Here is a 24176-nt window from a genome sequence, read left to right as displayed (position 1 = left end):
TGCTTTTTACTTAACTATATCATAATTTGACAGTAATTATGAAGATGGTTAATGAGTGATTGAAAATTACAATGAAATTACATGGTAATATAAATGCACATTTTATTGATGCCAACAAAACACATGAAAAGGCTTTATTATATAAATTATAAAAAATCTGTAATAATTCTTAAAAATTGGTGTTGATAGTTGTTATTTGATAAGTTATTGGGAGGATAATATCAATTGACCAGGTTTGGTTTTCTTAACAAATACATCCTTTTATAACAAAAATATATCAAATCTTAAAACTCATACTATTTATGTATTTTTGGTGGGAAATATGCTTATATATATCTGTATATATATATGTAAAAGTATAAAAGTACGTATATACATATATCAAATGTATATCTGTATATATACCTCTCTCTATATATATCTTTTAAGCCAATTGATGAAACATTTTTAAAAACTGTTGTAATCTTTGTAAAGAATGATTCTAGAATTTCATTAGAAAATGTAATTTATTTTAGATTTTATAACAAAAAGTCTTTAGAAAACAAGAGAATATTAATGATTAAAGTTAAAGAATACTTTTAACAAATTCTGGGTCTAGTTTGTGATTTCTTAGGACAAGATTGAAATAAAACTAACTAGTTGAATTTATACTAAATCTAAACTATTCATTTAATTAAGGATGGAAACCAAAACAATGCTGTGTAACTTAGTCTGTTTAACTTTGCCCTGTGCAGCTCTTTTGAGAAAATGCTAAAGAACCCTGAATTACAAATTTCACTTGTTCTCTGGATTCCATTTTCTTTTGGTTGCTCAAAATCAAAGAAGGCTCTTACACATGCTATGTGCACACACTTCTATTCAGCTGCATCTCCAGCATTATTTGCTGTCTTGAAATGAGTTCTTCACAGACCTTAGTGATACCATCTCCAAAAGTACGGGGTGTGTACATCACTAAGTAATTTATTAGAAGGAGTGTATCAATTATATAACCATGAAAGCTAACTTTTTCTCTTCTCTTTTAGAAGTACAGGCTGTGGTATTCTTCTTTCTTTTTTTTAAATCCCATTTTTTCCCATGGTGTGAGTATTAGTTCAGTTTTTAAGTGTTATGTGTACTTGTTTTTATTAGTTCTTAGAAATTTGAGTAGCATCACTAAAATGCCTATAATTAACATGGCCACACTGAAGAGTACTTGTGTGATTCATATGCCTTATTCTACAAGTATAGATATCTTAATAACAATATTCACATATATTTGAATTTGAAATGCCCCATTCAATAGAAATATCACTAAGTTTAACTTGAAAATGTGCAGTTATTTATAGGACTTATGTAGGATATTTGCCAGGTATTCACTGTTCAAGTGCCAGGCACTTTAAAAATATATGACTGGATTTTGGGCCCTGATCTTAGGGAACTCCTTATTTTTAGTAATAAACAAATGTATAACCTTGAAATTAATTTATTAACTGGTATTTTGTGCTGTTTTTATATTTTATGTTGTATAGTAGGGAGGAGAGGGGAAATTAGGAAATAATGGCTGTTTTTTGTAAGGTTTATTAATACACAGTGGTTAGAAACATAGAACTAGAGTCATCACACACCTGTTTCTCACATACCTGTGTGTCCCAGAACAATTCTTTTTATCTTTCTGAGCCTCACTGTTCCAATATTGAAATGGAGCTAGCAATATGGTTATGTAATAGGGTTGTCTGGAAGTTTTGGTGATATAGTATACTAGGTACTTAGTGGTTATCATTGTCCTTATTTTCATCTCATCATTAGCTAGCATAATCATAAAGAAGGAGCTATAAGGGGACTTTACAGCCTATGCTTCATCATATAACCTTAGGGCTACAAGGAATATTAAGTTTCATGTGGACCAGGAATCACATAGTCAATGTCATTAGAATCCATGCAGAAGAGGCAAAGCAAGAAATTTGGTTAGGTTTAATGGTGTATAGGCTACTGGACAGAACAAGATTTATCCAAAGACATTCAATTCTCAAATTATTTTAAACCCTATGATGTCTTCTTGACATACATTCAATCTTAAATTTCCTCTAAAGCATCTCTGCTAAGGGGTCATTTTAATTAATCTTATGTACCTTCAGCGATTTCAAAAATCATTTCACCTAAAGTACTTTATACCACTTTTGTCCAGGAGTATCATAATTTTATCTTTGGATGGAGTCAAAATTCTGGCACTCTGTAGTTTCTAATTAATTTCAAAGGGGCTGGTGGAGTGGCTCATGTGGACGACATGGAAAGTGGTACATAGTAAGTGTAATACCTCATCATAATACTTGCAGCATGTGAAATGCATTACTTGAGATCACCGACCCACAATTTGTCTGCTTATGCATATTCCGGACCGAAACTGGTTAGCAGCCATTTTCTTTGTATTATTAGTTCAAGACCTTTTAGCTTTTATCTTTATGAAATGTTATCATTAGTCTTCAATATCACCCTCTTCTGGACAAGCTGTGATTTGTTTTCCCACTTTTCACTGAAGCATGGTACCAATGCCAGCAACTCACATAGGTTGATGAGTGTAGAGTTGAGTGGGGACATCATTTCCTTGCTTTTTAAGTAGAGAAATCAAACTTCAACCCTTTATCACACATATTATCTTGTCATGTCAGGTGTCATAATTTGATCAATGACTTTTTTCTCCCTGAGACCAAATAGGGCATTAGCGTCCTTAATGTATACCTTTAAGATACTACAACTAGTCTATCCAAGTTTGGTCACAAGACTGAAAGTATTTGCCATTCTGTGACTGGACTGTAATAAATATGTCTGGGACTGTTCTCTCAACATGCAGATCATATGATTTATTTATAGTGACCAAGTTACTTAAAACTTTCCCACTAAAAAGTAACAGGAAAGTAACTTGTAAATTGTAATGATGTTGTTCGTAAAAAAATATGAAAAGTAGTAAAATGGAGCAAAATAGGAAGAGTAAAGTTACATCTCACTCCTAAAGTGATTAGCTGGCCATATCATGGACTTTTTGAAATAAGAATCACTCAAGCCCATTCATTATTTTCTTTAGCAGCTAGGTATTTGCTATTTGGTGCATGGTTAGACTCTTCTACCCATTTGTTCTTGGAGACCCAGGTCAAAATAGCATATATGTCACTCTGGGTTAATTTCAGATATAGAGTAAGAATAAATTCTCTTTCAGAGAGGCAACTCTAAGTACAGTCTTGGTGACATTCTCACATCTTCACCTTTCAATTAATCCTTAAACCTAAATGATTGTTTTCTAGAATATTTGTTAATTTGTGTTTCTGTCTCTTCTTAAAATAGTCAACAGAAAAATTCTTAGTAGTTTCCTCAACTTCCATATAAGGTTATCTAATTTCTGCCAAGTGGGGAAATAATTTGATGTAAAAGGATATGAGTAAACCACTACCTGATATCTTTGAAGAATGACCATAACCTATTATCTTGCATGTTATTCTTTTTTAGTCATCATCTTTTAAAGTGATTGTTAAAAGTTTTATAATTAATTTGAACATACATAGTTATCAAAATCAACACACCAACTCTCAATATAACTAACAGTTACTTAATAACTACTTGTCTTCATTATATACATATTAGTGATTGCAAAAAATTCCCTCAGAAACCAATCCAATACATGTTTTACACAGTATAAATTTCCCTCTCTTTTTTCCTTGTATCTTCACTGTATGAATTTTCTTTGACTTTCCTTACTCTCATATAGGCAAATTTTGTCAGTAGATTATTTTCCATTCTTAACTCTCTGGTAGTCATTTATTAACCAAGTAGCAAAGTTGCTATACCTGTTTTTAAATGACAGGCTGGGGCTGAGCAAATGTCTAATGACACCGTAGAAGGAACCACAGGGTTATCTTCCAGGATTGCATTGAACATGAAATCTTTAACTTACGTTTTCTTTCTGGTATTGCTTGCTGTGATCTTAGGGTTTAATATGTAATATATATTGTCTCAATTACTTGACATTCTTCTTACTGAATTCTTTTTTTTCTTACTAACTTAAAAAAATATTTTACTGTTTTTACATGTACATGTATACAGTATTTGGGCCACCTCCCCTGCTCATAGTGAATTCTTAAATAACCAGGTATTTATTCCATCTGTTGGATGTGACAGCCTATACAAAGACTGATTTTCATGAAATAATATGAATCAGTTTCCTTATCTACAGAATGGGGCTGATGTTATAGCCATCCCAAAAAATTGTGAGGAGAAAGCAAAATAATGAATTCTTAGCACTTCATACACTGACTGACCAATGGTAGAATGACCAGACAGCACTAGCAAATATTACTTAATACATGCTACAAGTAAGAAGATTACAGTTATATGTAAAGAATAGTTGCAAATATTTTCATATGTATAGCATGGTTGCTCTACTTAAAATGCATATCATTATATTTTACATATCAGACTGTAATATTTGGCTTGAGTAGATTGACTGCTGGCAAACATCTGTCTGCTTTACTCTCCTGCTCTTTCCAACTGAATCTGTGTTTTAAAAAAGTAAATTAAAACATAAGTGAGCTTTTGTATAACTGTAGAGTCATTAAGTATTGTTAAAATAGCTGAGATATCATTTTAAAAACAATATCTCAAATAGTGTATGATCTTTTAGACATGGTCACGAACAATAAATATAATAATCATTTTATCAGTTATCTAATGGGCAGAACCAATCCTGGTTGCCTATGGTTTTGAAGTTACTCAATTTGGAAGACCATTTAAGAAAAAAAAATAAATAAAATTACAAACACAGAGACTAGGTAATGTGTTTCAGAAGGGGCTTGTTTATGCAACATTAGTTTTGTGCCAAATATTCCCCTCTTATTATGCCCATGTACAGTGAGTTGAGAAAATGAGTAACTTTCTAATCCTTTTACCACTAGAGAAAATTGACTTCGTATTTCTTTAGACTAATTTATGCTAAGTATATTGTCATCTGTAATTGTAACTTTAACAGTTCTATTTCTTCTTTGGTGTTTTTGATAAAAATTAGAATCTTTATCTGAGTAGCCAGATAAGCATATAACTAGTCATATTAGTTATTGAGATAACTTGTTTACTGAGATAAAATAGCTAAATAAATATGTGTAAATAATGCCTGGATTTTTCTAGTAATAGGGAAGTTTAGTTTCTTTAGTCCCAAGTGTTGTTTGTAGCATTACGATTTGAAAATATGGAATAAATAATTATCTCTAAAGGAAGGAAGAGAATTTTAAAAGGGAGATAAGGAATTTCAGTAAAATATATCAATGTAGGTGCAAAGAATATACTCAGGAAGTGTTGGTTGAATAAGTGAATTAATACAATATTACTATTATTTACATATAATAAATAATGGTTTTAGAGTATGACCATGAAAAACTAAAATCTAGTTACATGTAGTAACATAAATAAACTAGTTTCATTTTTATATGGTTATTACCTGTATATCGATGCTTACATTTCAATGATAGTGTTTGTAAAATTTGGGTTTGGAAGTATATGGAAAGGAAAATAATCACTATCTTTGCAATATTTAAAAAAATAGCTTTTGTAAAACAATATGATGTTCTTTGAGGATTGGTTCTATCGCCTTTCTCTATTTTTCATCCATAAAATATACTCCATATTTGGAACAAGAATTATCTGTCCTCTAAAATTGATTTCTAGCATATAAATTAAAGCTTTCTTGGATGGAGCAACAGATAGAGAGATCACCAATGCTATTAGATGAATAGAAGTCATGCAAGCTGAATGTAATTGGAATTGGTACTCACTTTGACAAATTGGTGCTATCAATGATAATAAAAAGATATTCTTTTCCATGTTTAAAATTAATTGGCAAATTAACTATATCTCAATGTAAGAAAGAGTTGAGATCTATAGGTGAATGTGGAAAAAAGTGAGACAAATAAAGTGATAAGATGTTCCTTAGCTTGATAGAGTTCAGGCTCAGAAACTAGCATTCCACAGTATAAAATTTTTGGTTTTAGTTCCTAGAATTAAGACTAGAAAATATGATTGGGTCACTTAGCACCAAGTGGAAAATCTGACCTGCACTGGCTCAGGCACCTAGGGATTTCTTTCTTGGTCCACACAACCAAGGACAGCTATCTTAAGGCCTAGCTTGACCTCAGCATTGAAAGAGTCGAAAAACGAAGATCCAACTTTCAGATGTAATTCCTATTTATTGATTTCTCTCTCAGATTTGAAAGGGTGGATCATTATAGCTTCACATTATCACAGCATAAAATCCAGAGGCAGAGAAAAATACAAAGAAAGAGAGGAAGGAAGGGAAGCAGAGAAGGGGAGAAAAGTGAACAAACTACCTCTTGGCAGTCCTGACAGAGGTCCTTCAATTGGTGCTTTTCAGCTCTAGTTCTTTGACTTGGGCCATGTTACCATCTCTAAACTTAGAAAGAATCAAGATGCTGCTGGATTTATTGATCCCTTCCTTCCTTATTTCTTCTTTTTCTCCTCCCATCTTACCTTACCTTGCTCTTTTTTCAGAATTATTTTCTGTGAAAAGCCACTACCATGACTTATGTGTAAAATTCCAAAGCCAATACTGCTTCAGTAAAATTTTAATACTTTGCTTGACAGTATTTCTGACCTTAAGATTCCTTAGCAGGTTTTGTTATTTTAGGAAACCAAATTAAATTTCTTAAGGCATAGTCTAATTTTAAAATGTTTGAAAAGTTTGTATTTGTCTGTTTTTCATTGAGAAGTTACTATCTGTACAACTTGTAAAGCCTATCTGTGTCTTACTATTTGAACACTAATAGGATATATGTATATACATATACACACACACATATATATATGAATTCACGACACTTGCACATAAGCTTTTTTATTTTTATCAAATACTGAATCTACTAATATGCATGTTGTATATTGTATTCATAATTATCATTAACACATTTTAAAAATATAAATTCTAACCTATAACGTTATAGAAATATGATCAGCTTTTATTCCTCACAAAAAATAAAGTCTAGTGAAAATACAGAAGAGAAAATGATTATGGCTAAATTTAAGTATAATTTTGAAAGTCTTAGTGTCTTTTTCCCTTTGTAAAACAGAGATTATACACATGCTGAATAATATTACAGCTTTTGTTTCTATATCATAATCTATTTTTCAACCTTCTGAATCATAGAATTCTTCATTGTAATTTATCCATTCCTGGAAGTCCTTTTTAGTAGGGATAATCCATGTTTTCTTATCCAGTTCCTTCTTAATTTTCTACTATAATTTAAAGAAGTACGTGCTAATAATGAGATAAGGTTTAACAGGGATAAGACATCATTTTATATTGATTTTCTTGTCCGATTTCAGGTGAAGAAGAAAGTAATACCCTATTGTCAGGAGTGAGCTGGGGTAGCTCAAGAGCCCCTGCTTCTGCATAGGGTAGACCCATTGCTAGCTTCAGCCCACCACCCCTCAGAGTTCCTTGCTATCCCTCAGGATCACAGCATTCCTGAAGTTGTTGAATAAAGAATTTTTATTTGACAAAAAAAAGCAGCTAAAACTAATACCTGTGGGGGTTTCAAAAAATTTCTGTGTGTTTAGTTACTAGCAAATGGCATGTCAGAAAAATGATCAAACACACCTGTGTTTTGCATGGAATTCCAACTGAATGCAGTTACTGGTGTATGTATCCGTTTTAAGTGTTTTCAATCAGTTTTAATAAAACATTTTCAGCATCTGCTATAAGGCCATATAAAGACATTCAGAGGTGTCCTGAACCTTCACCTTAATTGCCCATGATAGGAATATTGCTTGTTTCAATGTTACATTTTAATTGCTCTCGTTAGGCCTTGTAAGGGACCATGCATTCTATAACAGTTGGATATTTATCTTTATTTTAGCATACTTCAACATAGTGAAGGTAGAAATACGAAACCTTCCTTTTCATAGTCAATTTTTGGTCAGAGTACTTTAAAATTATTAATTATTGTGAAGTCACAACTCTACATTTTGCCTTGAGGGGAAGTTGGTGGCAGCCTGTGAAGAATATAATGCAATGTGGTTAACCAATGTTCCTGTTTCCTCTAATGTAATATAAGTACTTCAATAAATTACATATGCAACAATAAGCTCCCGAATTACCAAGAAGCAAATGGTTCCTGGGCCACCACATATAAAATATTTTCATGTCAAATATACAGATTTTGAAATAACCTCTGTTCTTTACTTTAGTATGGGAACATAACCCATGTATTTTACTAGATAAACACACTGTAGAATATTTAATCTTTAAGTATAGTCCACGACATTGTACTTTTTAACCAGTGTGGATTGAAGTTTGAATGACTGGTTAGTTTTTCTACTGTTAATCCCTCTGTTAAAGTATAATTTTTGTTACTTAACTAAAGCCAACAATAGGTTATTCATAATCATGAACAAGGAGGCTATGCTGTAATGTACTATCATTTATTAATCTCTTCAGATGAGTTTTCAGAAAAACATTGAGCAGGAAAGTTATCAGCAAAAATAGAATATAGCAAGAGATATGGAAACAAAATTCTCCTCCGTGTCATGTCTTTTTCAGTCTGGGTAAAACATTCATTGTAGGATTCTGCACAGAATCTACGAACTCCTCTTAATTGAGGTAACCTTGAGATTTTCTTTTGTTAACCAGTGACAGATTAAATTGGCATCTTGATTAAGTGGTGGTTGAATTATTAACTGTTGTTGCTCTACATTACTGCTGGGAACTGTAATTGGGGTAAGTAGTCTGACCAAACCAACAGCAAGAAACCAAAAAACAAAAAGTTGAATCATACTACCTTTTCTTTTGTCAGTATTGGGATTTGAATACAGGGCCTCAGGTTTGCTAGGCAGGTGCTGTACTACGTGAGCCATATCTCCAGCCCTTTTTGATTTGGTTTTTTTCAGGTAGGATCTCACATTTTAGTGCAGGCTGGCCTGGACTGCTATCTTCCCATTTATGCTTTCTGCATAGCTGGGATGACAGTTATGCATCACCAAGCCCAGCTTTTTATTGGTTGAGATGAGTTCAGGGCTGACCTTGAACTGCAGTCCTTCCTACCGCTGCCTCCTGAGTAGCTTCATGCTTTCACAGTTCATATACACAACTTATAATTATCTTCCTTCATTTCTTTTGTTCTTTTATTTGGAGCATAAGAGTCAACTGATTCTTACTATTTTTCTTTCCTTTTCCTTAGTTGCAACAAATTATCATTTCCAGACAAATGAGTTAAATTACAGGTAATTTTCTTTGGTTTTTCCCCCATTTCTTTTTTTTTTTTCTATTGTTTTGCAGGGTGAGGGTACATTTTAGCATTTACAGAAGTTCTTACAATGTATCAAATATATCACAGTTAGATTCACCCCCTCTACCACTCTTTCTATCCCTCCCTCATTCCTGTAACAGTTTTAACAGGTTTTATTTTTGCATTTACACACATGTGTACATAGTATTTGCACCATGTTCACCTTCCTATGCCCTTTCCCCACCACCTCCCACCTCCTATTGTGACCACCCTCCCCCGCCAGGCAGGACTCATTCTGCCCTCCTGTTCTCTGATTTTGATTTTGTAGGGGAAAAAAGAAAAACACTGACATTTTTTCTTGTTTGAAATAAAGGTAGCTACACAGGGAGTTTCCTTGTGATATTTCCATGTATATATGTACTATAACTCCAATTCGTTAAGGATGTTTTTTTCTACTACTTTCATTCATAGTTTTTCTTTAATAGAAATTGCTTTGTTATCGTCATCATCAAGTGACTGATATTTAGAGATACATAAATGAACTAGAAACAATATATCATATTTGAATTCACTACCTCCATCATTCTCTTTTTTCCCCCTTCACCCATTGCTGTAATAGTTTCAACAGGTCTCATATTCATACATGAGTACATAATATTCCTACTACAGCCTCCTTCAGCCTTTCCTTATGTTCTCTTCCCTCCCATTGGTATGAACCCACACCGCATGCAGGACCTGTTTTACCTTTCTCTTCTCCATGTTTGAAAAAAAGGTATTTTTGTTTGTTTGGAATAGCTCTAAAGGGAGCTTCCTTGTCAGATTTCCAGGATGTGACTTTGTCCCATAGATACAGTTGGACAAGTAAAATTATGTTATAAGGAAGTCTCTTACAAATCAATAGACTCTACATGCTCTACATATTTGGGAAGGTTTCCTGATGGAATATTTTGCTGTTTCTTTTATAAATTCAGTAGATATGTATTTGTTGATAAAGAAATCTCTCTATCATGGCTCCATAAGAAAGAAAGGTAGGGTGGGTATAATGTTATCTTTCTCATGTAAGCAATGTACATATATATGTAGATACACTTAAATGCATACTTATGAAAAAAATTTTTGGAAGGGCTCACAGTAACAAAAAGTGGGATGGTGATTCCTACTATAGTGGGAAAGTGAAATGATACTCGTAGGGCTTGAAACTTTTTACCTTATAGGTGTAATAGTTCAAAATAATAAAATCTTAGGTCTACAATTTGAAAGAGGTTATTATTATTTACCAAATAGAACTAATGTAAATATTTCTAAATACAAATGGAAGGCCAGTTTACACTACACATTTCCATGCCAACTAGAACTTCCATGATACTTAGATTCAGTTTCTACAAGTGAATTGCCAAAAATTGGCGAACAAGCTACAGCATTACTAGGACTTTATGAAAGAAAGCCTGTGCTTTGATCTTTCTGAGAATTTAATTAATCATAAAGAGCTGAAAATATTCATTGCTTACAGATGTTAGCGTGGGGGGAGAAGTATCTAAAAAACCTGAGCACTTACTCTTAAATTATACTAAATGCTTGACTTCCATGCAAAGGGAATTTCATTCTGGGTTCTGTTATCGCCATAACCTCATTTTCCAGGAACTGAATTGTGAATGGTTTGTACTACTTCACATGTGGCCCTGGAAGTAAATTTAATAGTATCATTAAATTTAAAAATAATCAAATCTTTTCTTAACATAGAATTCTAACATAATTTAAATATATAATTATGTATTCTAATTTACTTCAATTTATTAAACTATCAAAGAAAAAATACCAGAACACCTGTTAGGAGCCCAGTCTTGAAAATTGATACTAGGGAAAAAATAACCAATGAATTACACATTAAAGAGATTTTTTAAAAAGTGTTTGGATTTTATAAATAACAATGATGTTAAACTTTTGAAAACAACTTTATCTCATAGTTAACAAAATTGTAATTTCAATTATGCATATTTCTAGAAAGGAAATACTCAAATTTTATCTTTCCTTTTCTGGTAAAATTGACCATTGCATAAAATGATAATTTTCATTTCACACTTAACTTTTCTTAGGGGGAGAGGCAGTACCAGAGTTTGAACTCAGGGGTTCCTACTTGCTAGGCAGGTGCCCTTCCATGTGAGATAAGACTCCAGCCCTTCTTTGCCCTTGTTGTTTTTCAGAAACAGGAATGCTGTAGCCCAGAGTTGTCCTCAGCAATGATCCTCCTACCTATGCCTTCCTCATAGCTGGAATGATAGGTGTGTTCCGTGATACCAGCCCTTTCCACTTAACTTTCACAAAAGAACTTGAAGGAGCTTTTTTGTTTCATTTTATGTTTCTTTTCCACTTTCTTATTGAGATGTAATTACTCCAACTATGCAATTCACCCTTTTAAATTATACAATCTAGTGACTTTCGGTATACTTAACAAGGTTGTACAGCCATCACCACTGGCTAATTCCAGAATGGTCTTATCCTTGTGTATCAGTACTCACTTTCATTGACCCCTCCCCAAAATGTTTACTTCTGGGAAACCAGCAACAAACAAAAGGAAAAGAAAGACAGCAAAAATATGCAAAAATCAAACTTTGAAAACTTTTCCAAGGAACAATTTCTCTGAAGTATCCTCACAGATACTATTTCTTTTGTCAAGTGTTTTTTTTTTTTTGCCACACACTTATTTTCCAAGTAGCTGTGCATTTGATTTTGACAGTTATGCTACATTGTTTTCAAGAAATTCTAATTTTAGAAATGAAACTTCAGTTTCACTTTACTAGAGACACGTTACCTTTGTAATGCAAACACAATAACAAACAAGTTGCCAACACAGACAAAAATATACCTCTATCTATATTAATTTATTTTTACATTTATCTATGCTGCTGTTAGGTGGAGAGATGTTTGAGTGGGGTTAATTACATATGTGATGAGGTCTATAGTGAATTTTTTTGTGATGACACTTTTGCTACTTAAATAATATTTCCATTTCAGAGATTTGATTAAGAATACCAGGTTAATATAAGTTAAATATATATATACACATATAGTAAAAGAGAGAACAAAATTGTATTAGTGAGTCTGTCTGAAGGGACTATAGTTGGTGGGAGAGGTAAAGAAAATGTTAGAGAATGAAAAATTTTGAAACAATCTATATATCTAATATAATGCAAAACTGTAAGTTGTTGAATTCTAGGGCAGCATGGTGATAGAGAATGAGTAAGTAATGAGGGACAGGGGATTATTTTATTAAAGTACAACATACAGAGACCTGAAATACCCCATGGCCTATTAATACACACTTCTACACAAATGAAGGGCAGGGGGAAATTTTATCTTTTCTGGGATTGTGTACCAGTGAGAGTTGGGTGGGCACAAAGGGTGAATGTGGTGGGTGTATTTTGTATCCATACATGAAAATAGAAGATGAAATATGTTGAAATTATTCTATGATGGGGGTAGAAGAGAAGAGGGAGGGGTAAATCCAACTAAGACATATTCTAAGCACATATGTAAATATCACAATGTATCCCCCTGTACAACCATTAGATGCTGATACGTCTTTGCTCATACATCAAAGCTGAAGTTAGTGTTTCACATCTTCATTACTATACTACCCTCAACTCATATTGTCCAGAGCGTTCTCAGGTGGGTCGTTATATATTTCTGTGTAAAGCCTTCTCAGAGGTTTTTTAAGGTTGCTTTTTAAAGAAATTTATGACCTTAAAGAATACAAAACTTTTTCGGATCACATTCTTCCTATTTGTTTACTATTAGTCCATGTTGTTTGCTTCAAACCTAGAGATTTTAATTCTGTATTGTACGTTATGTATAATAATTGTAATTTTTTGTTGATAATTCAGATTTATAATAAGAATGCATTGGAAAGCATCATATTTGTTTAAGAGAATCACTATCTTTCATTGTATAGTTTTGAGATGACATAAATTGGAAAAGACATTTTTTACAGTGAACTGTATTAGTTATAAAAGATGCTTGCTTTTATTATGGGATATTTCTGTACATAAAATTTCTTTGATTATTTCTAAAGCTTTTATGTCAAATTAGACATTTCATTTTCCAGAGACTTTCTCTTTAATATTTCTATTATTTCTTTAGCCTTCCCTCCTACCCCTATCCTTTCTTCCTTACCTGGTTTCAGCTAAGGACTAGGTAAAGATCTCAATGTCAGACCCATAGCTCTTCTCCTCAGTAACCTATGCCTTTATCATTTTGCTGGTTATTTCTTACATTAAATAGTATAATTTAATGAATTTACCTAGGAGATGTGTATATTAACATGTGGAGATATTTCCTTACTTATCAAATGTTGGAGTGGAATGGCTTATATAAAACTTTGAACTCTCTCCTTATAGACTTTCTTCTTTTAATCTATACTGTATATTTCTGCTAGATAAATCTTCCTAAAGTGCTTCAGGCATGTAATTTCCCTACTGAGAAACCTCCAGAGTTTTTCTATTGCTTATAAAATTAAATTCAAGTGTGGTCTCTGACATTCATGGCCCTCCAAACTCCAATAAAATCCAATCTTTAGGTTCAACATGATTCCTCTTGTCCACAGCGTTGACAAAAATTGAACTGCATTAGTTGGCTTGCACACACTCTTACTTTTCCAACTCCATTCTGCATAATTTCTTGGGCTTTTCCTTCTTGGAACACTACCTCTTGTATCATTTCTTCCATTAAAATTCAGTTGATCCTTTAGAGTGCATCTCAGAAAACAATTCTGTAAGAAATCTCTCCTGATTTATTTGTTTTACAAATACTTTTCTGGCTGACATTAGTAATGGGCACTGTTAATGCAAAACACAAGCCCCTTTTATTTTGGTAGATAATAAAGGAACAACAACTATATACAAGATTAGCTGATGTTAAGTGCTATGAAGGAAAACATGGAAAGTGAGGTATGAAATGTGAAGTTGGAGAGGGAGGAATGATGTTTTATTGAGGTTGATCACGAACAACACATCATCCTATATGGGACATTTTCAAAGAGATCTCACTGACAGAGTAAGTCACAAGGCTATGCAGGAGTGTGTGGAGACTGAATTCAAGAACCTTGAGTCAGACAAACTGACCATGTTTTAAAATAGCTGAGGAGCATATTTGGTTGAAGAGGAAAAGAACGAGCAGGAGAGTCACTGAAGTCAGAGAGGAATAAGTCCTGGGGGACTCATTTGAAGACTCTGCCTTTCAATGTGAAAGAGATCCAAAGCCACAGAGGTTTTGAGCAGAAATAATCTGAAAGGCTTCTTTTATAAAGATTGCTTTAGCTGCTACCCTTGAAAAGACCTTAAGAACACAAAGGAAAAACACAAAAGAGTATAATGATCAAGATTTCACAGTGGATTGAATCCAGGTTCTGGTATAGGTGACTAGATTCAGGGATGGTTTGTAAAATAAGGAGTTCTCTTTAAAGGGAGCTAAGAAATCATTAAGAAAACAAATCAGTAGCATTTTGGAGAACCTTTCTTTATTTTAAAATTACCATTACTTTTTATTACAGTAGTTCATTGTGCCTGATCTTTTGTAATTCTTTTTACTTCTAGTATTCTATTGAATAATTATAAGAAAATATTATAGTTATAAGAAAATATATTTGTCTGACTCTACATTCTTAGGAAACAGAAAAATAGCTGGCTATAAATATATTAGAATGTTGATAGTGGTAGAATATAGATAATTTTTATATCTCCATATTTATCTATATCTGTTTCAAAGTTATATATTAAGTAGCCCACACTGGCTTCAAATTCACCATCTTCCTGCCTTCTTCTCTTGAGTACTGGGATTACTCTTAAGTACTGGGATTACAGCATAAACCACCATACTTGGCTCTTAAGAACAGATATTAATTCTCTTTTACTTACTTTAAAATTCTTGTATATAGGTGAATAAGTAATATCACATTTATAATATGATAGACATTAAATGTAAAAGTTATGAATTTAATTCCACTTATTTGACTTTACGATTTTATCCTTAGGATTTATAGTCAGATTCTATCAACACAGGCAAATAATTTAGCTACTTTGTACCATTTTGTCTTCATCTATAAACTAAAACCTTATTTCTTCTGGCTTATTTTCTGGATGCAAATGAATATGAAAATGCCAATTTTAAACACAGTGCCAGACACATAATAAGGAATAATAAATTATTGCCAATTATGTCCATATTATGTAGGTGTTCAGATTAAATTACACAAGGCAAATCATATATAGTACAGTATGTAATATAATATTAATGAATACCATAAGGAATCACTATGAAAATAAATTTAGGGTAAGAACTTTGCTTAATTTCATAATTTCTTTCATTACACAGTATGCGTTGATCCTAGCCTTTTGTGCTGCTTTGTGGATAATACCTATTTTTCTTTTTTCCATAATTATAATATGCCCATGCCCTCTACTTATTTTAAAATGTCATTGAAGGTAGCTTTAAATAGGTTTGCATAATTGTAAGTAATCAATTCAGGATCACTTTCAGATCCTAGTATAACATGTACCAGTGCTGTTTAGTGAAAAATTCCACTGACGTCAGTTGCAAACAGACTTGACGTTAGTGCCTGAATTATCTAAATACAAATTTTAGGAAAACATCCAATTCTATAAACACCATTGCAATTTCAACATTATACGTGGCAATATTTTGAGTGTCAGTTAAGGTATTCCTTTATTCAGTTGCATTTTTATAACAGCAGGCAAAATTGTTCTAATTTTTGTAAATGTTGCCTTTCTTGTTAAAACAAAAAAAGTCCAATAATCAAGCTAAACTACTTAGGTGGCATGTTATGTGCATATGAAAGCAATGCATCTTCCTAATATTCAAATATGTTTGTATGTTTTCCTCTATGTTATAGACTTAAAAGTCCAAACAAAAAGAACTACTGATAGTAACTATAATGTCTGAACTGCACGTTTTCCTTGGGATAGAAATTGAGGAGGTAAACAACAATGCAGTCTTCCACGATATATTTAAACATTGTCTGCCCTCTAAATTATTGCTGTATAATTTTTATTATTTTCCTTTCCAAGAAAGGTATCTAAGATTATTTATTCCCTCTGGCCTTCATTTTCTTTCAGTGTCTGAGTATTCTTCACAGTACATGGATTATTACAAAATAAATTCAGGATTGCATTTGCATACTAAGTCCAGACTGTGAAGGGCACTCACGAGAAGGAACTCCACTACATGTACCTATGGATCTGTATGAACCACCGACAATCCGATCTTTTCTTAAATTAAATCATTCAACATTTTCTGCTACACAGGAAGCTCATACTCATTTTTGAAAATACCAAAAAGCCGCTTAATTAGGGAGTTTTTCTAGTGGTGCTGTCATTTAGAAACATCCTTCTGTCTGATACAGTTCCTCCCAACCACCACCTGGTTTCCTGGTGTTCAGAAAGGTATAAAGGCAAACACCTTAATAAAAAGAACAGACATGCAGTGCTAAGCTTGGGATCTTCTGTACTTCAAGATACAAAATATGATGGCTGAATCATGTTATTTTTGAGACAAGGGAGAATCTTGTAATCTCCCATTAAGCACTATATTGATATAAATCCTGAAACATTGAAATGTGAGTTTCTTCTCAGGCATGGTTACCTAACTTATGTCTTATAGACCAATTTTCAGAACTGTATGTTCTAATGTATAGTATAGGTTGACTGCTTAAATTGGGTCAAGGAGATCTGATTCCTTATAAGCTACTGGATTTGAGTACATTTTTATCACTTTCAATTTTGATTTTTTAACATATTAAGAAATGTTGGAAAATGTATTTTTTTTTCTTCTATGCATACTACATCAACATTCCTCTAGGATATTTTTAAATACAGTGCATAATATTATAGGTGCATTACTATAGTTCCTTTATGAAGCAGTTTTCCAATAGTTACTGGTATTTTATGTTTTTTGAACTCAGAAACAGTATTTTTGATTAGTAATGAGGTTACAATTACAACCTGCTGCTTTCCTATAAGTTGTCTTTTAAGATCAAAAATATATTAACATATGAACATCAATCCAGACTATTCTTCAAAATGAAGAAAACTTAAAATGTAGCATGGTATATTTCTTAAAGGGGCTAAATTTTCATAACTTTAAAAAATTCATAAAACTTGCATATTCACAGGACTCTGTTTGCTAGTACTTATAATTTATATAACACTTTGCAAACGGAAGAACTCAAATACTCAAGTGCCAAAATTTTGAGCTGATTTTTAAAGTTAATACATGTAGTCAAATGTTAAGTTGAAATGTATAATTTTTTAAGCAAATTTAATGATTTAACAGATAAGAGATTCATCTCTGTCAGGATGCACTGTGTGGTAAAATGTTAATGTTTAAAATATAAGGGGAGCATAATTTTTGTTTTTAAATAAATTGTTATATTTTGTGAGTTACTGATGTTTTTTGAGTTTGGAAATTATACTGTTGGAACTTTTTTTATATAATCAAGTATTGGTTCACCTGATGACTAATAGAAAGATTTGTGTCCACGACTGGTTTAAGGTAATTTAAACATTCTACATAGGATGTGGTTGAAACAGTTGGAATTAGAAATGGTAAAAATATCAGGCTTAGTGAATTTCCGGTATACTTACATTCAAACTCAGGAAATGGGAAATTTAATACATTTTCATTTGAAAGGTCACAGAAGTTTATAATATACTTTCTCTTAAACTCAAATTCTTAATGTGAAGCAGGGGTTTATTTCATGATTCTCCCATAGTATTCCTGAATAGGAGCATTTGCTCTGGCTCAGGTACCACTCAGAACCAGTTACATAGAAAGTAGATGCTCAGGCTACTAAGAAGAATGAAATATGGTTCACTGTTACAGGTTAACCTACTCCTCTGAGTCTGATGAGGCAGAATATGCTCTTATGCAACAGTTTGCATTAAGTAGGTTTGTCACCTACAAATAGGCAGCAAAAGACAGAGGAAACAGCAAGGGATGAAAGTATTCATTGTGAGCTGGCCCCTCAAACTCTTGACTGCATATGCTCCACTTGTGCCACAGCTAGGGAAGGGCAACACGCTCTGGGTCATAACCTTCAGGGATAGTGTGTGACACTGAGAAAAATTTGAAGGACAACTTGAAAGAAGAACAAAGCCCAGGCTTGCTGAGGCAGTTCCTTTTCAGCACAAGCTGTTACATTTCCTTGGAGGGATGGTAACAAGACCTGAACTCTGTCGGGCAGTTCCTCCTGTCTCAGGATATTGTGTTCCCAACACATTTTGTAGTTGTTTTTGAAGACCACAGCCTGAAAGGGGAAGGAATTGGGTTGGTTTAAGGCCACCAGAGAACTGCTTTGTGGGGTGTGCTCCTTCCTCGTCAGGCTGTCTTGCTGTCTTGTGCTTCTACCCCCTTCAAAGTGAAATTACATGGTTTTCAGTATGTTATGTTCAGATATATTGCTGTGTTCTAATTTTGTCCTAAAAAACATATTAGTACTACCAGAATTTGTTGGGAGAGGAAAGGAAATGATTATTTTTGATTTGTTTTATTTTCCAAATCTGTTTTGCTCCTATCTAGATATAAATCAAGAATTTCTGATTAATTCCAAAATCTGTTCAGATTAATCTCTTTTAATTCTTTTTTATTTCTTTTTTGTTGTTGTTTAAATTTTCTCTCTCTAATTCTTAAAAGGCTGCATTGTGACTTTGTACTTCCTACCCTTATCCTATCCTGGCAGTCATCAAGACTGGTGTTACTCTATTCAGCATGTTTGGGGTCTGTTTCAGTCAAGACCAGAACTGCCTTTGTCAACATCATGCTATTCTTTTGTCCATCTCCTTTGAAGGTTTTGATATAATAAGTCTTTTAGGATAAGTAAAAATCGTAGCTTATGTATAAGGACAAGTTAAAAAATGCAAGAGATAATGGATTTTTGTTTGTTTGTTTTTTGCTAAGGACCCAGGGATTTGTAATTCTCTTCTTTCTACAGTTTTAAAGGAGAATTTAGAATCATTTTTTTCAGATTTTCTTGCCAGCTCAGCACCTTGAAAAGTTCCTCTCTGCCAATGGGCTTCATCATGCAGACCCAGAAAGATTTCTGTCTCAAGGATAAATTTTCCTTAGGGACTTTTTCCACATTTTGTTTTGAATTCAGATTCCATTTTCTGTTGCTCCTTTGGATTTAAAAAAGAAATCTTTTATTCCTGGGCCCATCATGCCTGATGCAACACCAGACCCCTTTTGTTACGCCCTTTTGTGACTGAGCCAACTCCACAGGCACTGATAACTTAAGTATATTCTTATTTACTCCTAATTAAAGTGGCAGAAAGCTTGGACTCAAGGGTAGTGCAATAACAGCTGTGAAATTCTCCTTAGAAAGACTTTGTAGTGTCATTAATCAGTTCTCCATGTCAAGTAGGAATTACTTAGGGAACACTTCCCCATTTACCTTTAAATATATCTTTGGGTACTAACAGATAAGGACAATTTAGTGAAGAAAATACAGACCGCAATCATGTTATAATAACTTTCATTTTTTTTTATTTTGCTACATGAACAAAAGATATCTGACCTAACAATTTCTAGTTTGTAGTTTCCTAGCATTATTTATTGATTCTCCACCAAAGTTCACACTCTTAGAGAATATTCCCAGTTCTTAAATATTTCAAGTCAATCTCAATTACTAGAGGCTAGTTTAAATATTACATATCCTAAATTATATGATATTATATACAGCTTTTATAATAACATAAACTCTTATGGAACACAAGAAGGTACAAATTTTAATTTTATAAAGTATAGAAATAATTATAAATATATTAGCATATATTAACTAATTTATTAGCACTTTAAAAATATATCCATATAATATATGGAGTGTTTCAAACGCAGACAGAAAAAATTTGTATTTAAATATCTCTTTGGGATCGCTTAGAAAATATTTGTCCTATGTTATTTTAATTCTTAAAAAAATTCTGTGAGTTAAAAAAAGATTGGTGTTGTTATCTTTAGATTACAGATAAGAAATATGTTAAAAATATACCTGAAAAGTGACAGAAGCAGAACTAACATTTTCTAGCTTGTATTTCTGTGTTTCTGTTTAAGTGCTGAAATAGCATTTACTTTTTGGTAAGATTAAAGCTCATGAATCATTTTTTGACATCAAGAATCCATTATGTCCCTGGTTTTTTGGCCAGATATCTTGCTAGGCACTGAGAACATAAAGTTATTAATGAGACAGATTTTTACCCTCAAAAGATGGACAGTTGAGTAAAATACTTTTCATAGTTCATGTCTTAATTTAATTTGGAAGTCACAGACACAGGGAAAATTGGTTTCTGTTCATTTAACAATAATAGAATCCTGTCTTATGTTCTCTACAATATTAACAATTGAGCAAAGAAAAACTCATGAATCCAAATTCACTTGTTTTATTTACTTTCAAAGTTGGGTGGATGACATCATAGGAAGAGCACTGTCCCCAGACATGGACACCTGGATTCTGCTTTTGCCTAAATGCAAACTAGATGTCCTTTCATGACAAAATCATTGAGCTTTTTTTAATCTTTAGTTTACTCATTTACACAGTAATGAAAATAAAACTTGACCTCACATAACTGGTATGAGGAAAATATTATTTTACAGGTAAAATTGAAATGAAAAAATATAGGAGGACTGAACAGATCCTCTGCACTTACAAGGAATTACTAGCAAATAAGTAGAGTCATAATAAAACTGCCACATTGCCGTTGTCCAGCACATTTGTGAATTTATCATGTGCCTGGGATCACAGGCTAAAAGCAAACTGAAGTGATGGACATGTGAGAAGTGAAATTCTGTTACATAGCCATTCTGAAAAGCCTATAACATTTCAGGTAAGCTTTGCAGGCCCATGGGCTGAGGTTGACTACACACTGCTTTTGTTTTACCTTAGGGTACTAATGTAAAGCCAGATGCTTCTTATACTAAACCAAGGGTGAATAAGTCATTGCTGGAAGTTCATAGTAAGTCTAAAAATTAAGGACAATGAATTTATACTCCTTCATACTTTTACATCGAAGGCAGATCTCTGTGTTTCCCCCCTCAAATTGTTTCTGTCATAACTTTTATTATGTCACCTTATACTTGTGTTAATGCTTTTGAAGGCAACACATAGAGAAAAGATTAAGACACTGTCAGAGACAGGGTCATGTGGAACACTCATGAAAAATTAAATACCCTCAGTATTCACAAAAGTAGGTCATTTCATTCTTAATTAAATTTATATATCATAGTCATTGATTAACTTGTGCTTAGTTTTATATAAGTGACATTTCCTTATTGCCAAAGCTATTGCACAAGCACCTACCATTTATGAGACAAATAGTATTAATTTAAAAGATTATCCAGGAGGTTTTGTTCTCAAATGTCACTGGCCTTTGTCCTATATTTCATGATTTCACACTATTGTCTTGCGTACTTCTAGGATTCTCTATGTAAGTGACATATTTTTACTTTCGATTGCTTATATCAGTTAAAGATGAAAGAAATCTTAGGTTTCAATGGAATACTCAGGGCAGTACTTTAGGAACTATGAATCCCTTGGTGTTACAACTTCAAGGATGAGTATTTGAAGAAATGACCAGAAAACTTGAGGTTTTTCAAAGATTTAGACAAAGAATAAAAAAAAAAATCACACTCTCTCAAGTGAAAATTACATGAGCTGTAGGCAGATATACCCTTCCTAATGTAAAACCACAGCACAGGAACTTGAGACATATTTGATCATTCCTGGAGACAGGAAGATCTCATTGAAGGGCATTTGAAAACATTATTCTGAAGGTCTGGAAAGGACATGGATAGGCATATGAAATATTAACTATACATTCAGGTATTATATCAGAGCACTCTACAGAAATGGAAATGCATTTGGTTGTGGATTTTATGACATGGATTAAAGACTAAAATTCACATTTCTTTTTCACCATTATTAAGAATTATTAACTGTAACATTGTAAATTACCTGCAGATTGCTCAGAAAGACTAATATTTTGGTTAATTTATGTTGAAAATTATAGTCACTTATGGTAATATATTTTCAAAGTCAAAAACACCACACTGTATTAACAAAATTAATATTTTGTATTTTATAAAAACATCAGTATTTTTACCAAGGAATGACTTTTCTGATGTCTATGTAGACATTTGCAGTTTACTTGAGGAGATAGCATGAAATTCAACACCACATTGCTCTTTAAATTACACAGATATACCGCCACAGTAATACTTATCAGAATTGTGCTGTCCCAAGTCAGATATTGACATAATTCCTTGTGGTTTGGTAATGGCTTTCTGATGTAGATTTAAAAGATTTTGAAAGGTGAAGGATAATTGTACTGCCCTAAAAACATCATAAGGTAAAGATTTGAAACATTACTATAGTCACATAAATCACTCAATTTCCCTTTGTTCATAGTGGCAACATATTTCTCCTTGGTTTTGGAAATGAGTACATCAGCATAAAAGCCTCTTGAGAGAGAAAAATGTATATCGATCACTATAAGTGCACTTCTGTAATACCTTGAAATTATTGAAATTGACCCTAAACCATGTTCTATTTCAGACAGTAGATTCCTTTCATGTGTTATTTATTGATTTACAGCTTGATAGAGATGAAAAAGTAATTTCCAATGTGACAAACACATGTAAGAACTTGTCTTACTATTTGAATGTGTTTGTAGCATTAGGAAAACATCAAAGCATTATACTCAATACAAGAGGTTACAGATTATTCAACATAATTCTTACAGCATTTTATCCTCCAATAATGTGTGGACATAGAGATGATGAATATCTGTGTGAGCACAAGATACAGCCTAGGTAGTAAATATGTGGAGAAAATAGAATCTAGATTGAAAGTTTGTGAAATAATCTTAATTGTAGTTTTCCACAGATTTGTTGTATCATCCCTTTGCACTTTGCTTTTGGAAAATGGTGACAATGTAAGTCTGCATTTAGCTCATTAGACTCAATGGACATTACAAAAGTAGGTGAGGCAGCATGTGTGAATAGCTCACAGAGCTTTCAAAGAGTTGCCATGCAGAGATGCAGATTGAGGTGATATATAAGTCTACTGTAAACCTACTGGCTGAGGCAAGCACTTCCTCACTGTGATTCAGATTCTCCTACTGTAAGGACAAAGCTAGACAACTGGCAACAGACTTGGAGTATCATGAAGACCTGGCACAGATTCCAGGACTTGAGCCCTGCTTCCCATTTCTACCTTTCGAATGACTGTACAAGATGAAGACTGTCAGTGAAGATTGATAGATGTTTTGCTTCATGATTCATAGGTCCTAACTTGGTACTTTTAAACTGTATTTTTTTTTCCTTACCATCTTAAACTTGGCTAAAAAGCTGAGGGTGATGTCTTACTGTTTTATTCAAAATTGTACATGATATTCTAGTACATGATAAACTAGGTAAAGTTTAGAGGCATACATTTTGTTGGATTGAAGCATCACCATTTAAGCGTAAATGATTTATTGTACTTATTTGATACTTTCTTGTTGCATTTTCTGCCAGATATCTTAGCAGAAGTAACAAAAAAGGATTAAGAGCTTTATATAATAAATGTGAGAAAGTAATTTTGGACTCAGTCTTAAAAATACATCTTGGGCTGAGAGCATGGCTTAATTGGTAGGTCACCTGCCTAGTAAGCAAGAGGCCCTGAGTTCAAACAGCAGTATCATCAAAATAAATAAATACGTCTTAACTAATTTATAATCCAGGAACAGAATTTAGTGCTTAAATAGAAGATAGGGGGAAAACAGGGAAGAAAATAAGTGGAGGAGGTAAATTTGTTTAAGCATAATACATTTACAAGTAAAATTATTAAAGTAAAATACCAAGGCAAAATCTCGCTGAACA

At 32.8% G+C, this 24176-nt stretch overlaps 1 protein-coding gene across 11 annotated transcripts in view; it reads left to right on the top strand.

The window, feature by feature from the left end:
• The window catches only part of Lrfn5 (leucine rich repeat and fibronectin type III domain containing 5), a 265744-nt gene that overhangs the window by 5896 nt on the left and 235672 nt on the right, over positions 1 to 24176 (top strand). The window contains exon 1 of one of the 11 annotated variants that reach the window (XM_074068082.1): positions 502 to 9252. The exons of the other annotated variants lie outside the window; for them this stretch is intronic. The gene's annotated coding sequence lies outside the window, so the exon portion shown is untranslated. Of the gene's footprint in view, positions 1 to 501; positions 9253 to 24176 lie in introns of those variants that run through there. 11 annotated transcript variants of the gene reach the window in all.

Source organism: Castor canadensis, chromosome 3 (genome assembly GCF_047511655.1).
Source record: "Castor canadensis chromosome 3, mCasCan1.hap1v2, whole genome shotgun sequence".
NCBI lineage: Eukaryota > Metazoa > Chordata > Mammalia > Rodentia > Castoridae > Castor > Castor canadensis.
The sequence above is the reverse complement of the archived record's forward strand: the minus strand, read 5'-3'. Positions and strand labels throughout refer to the sequence as shown.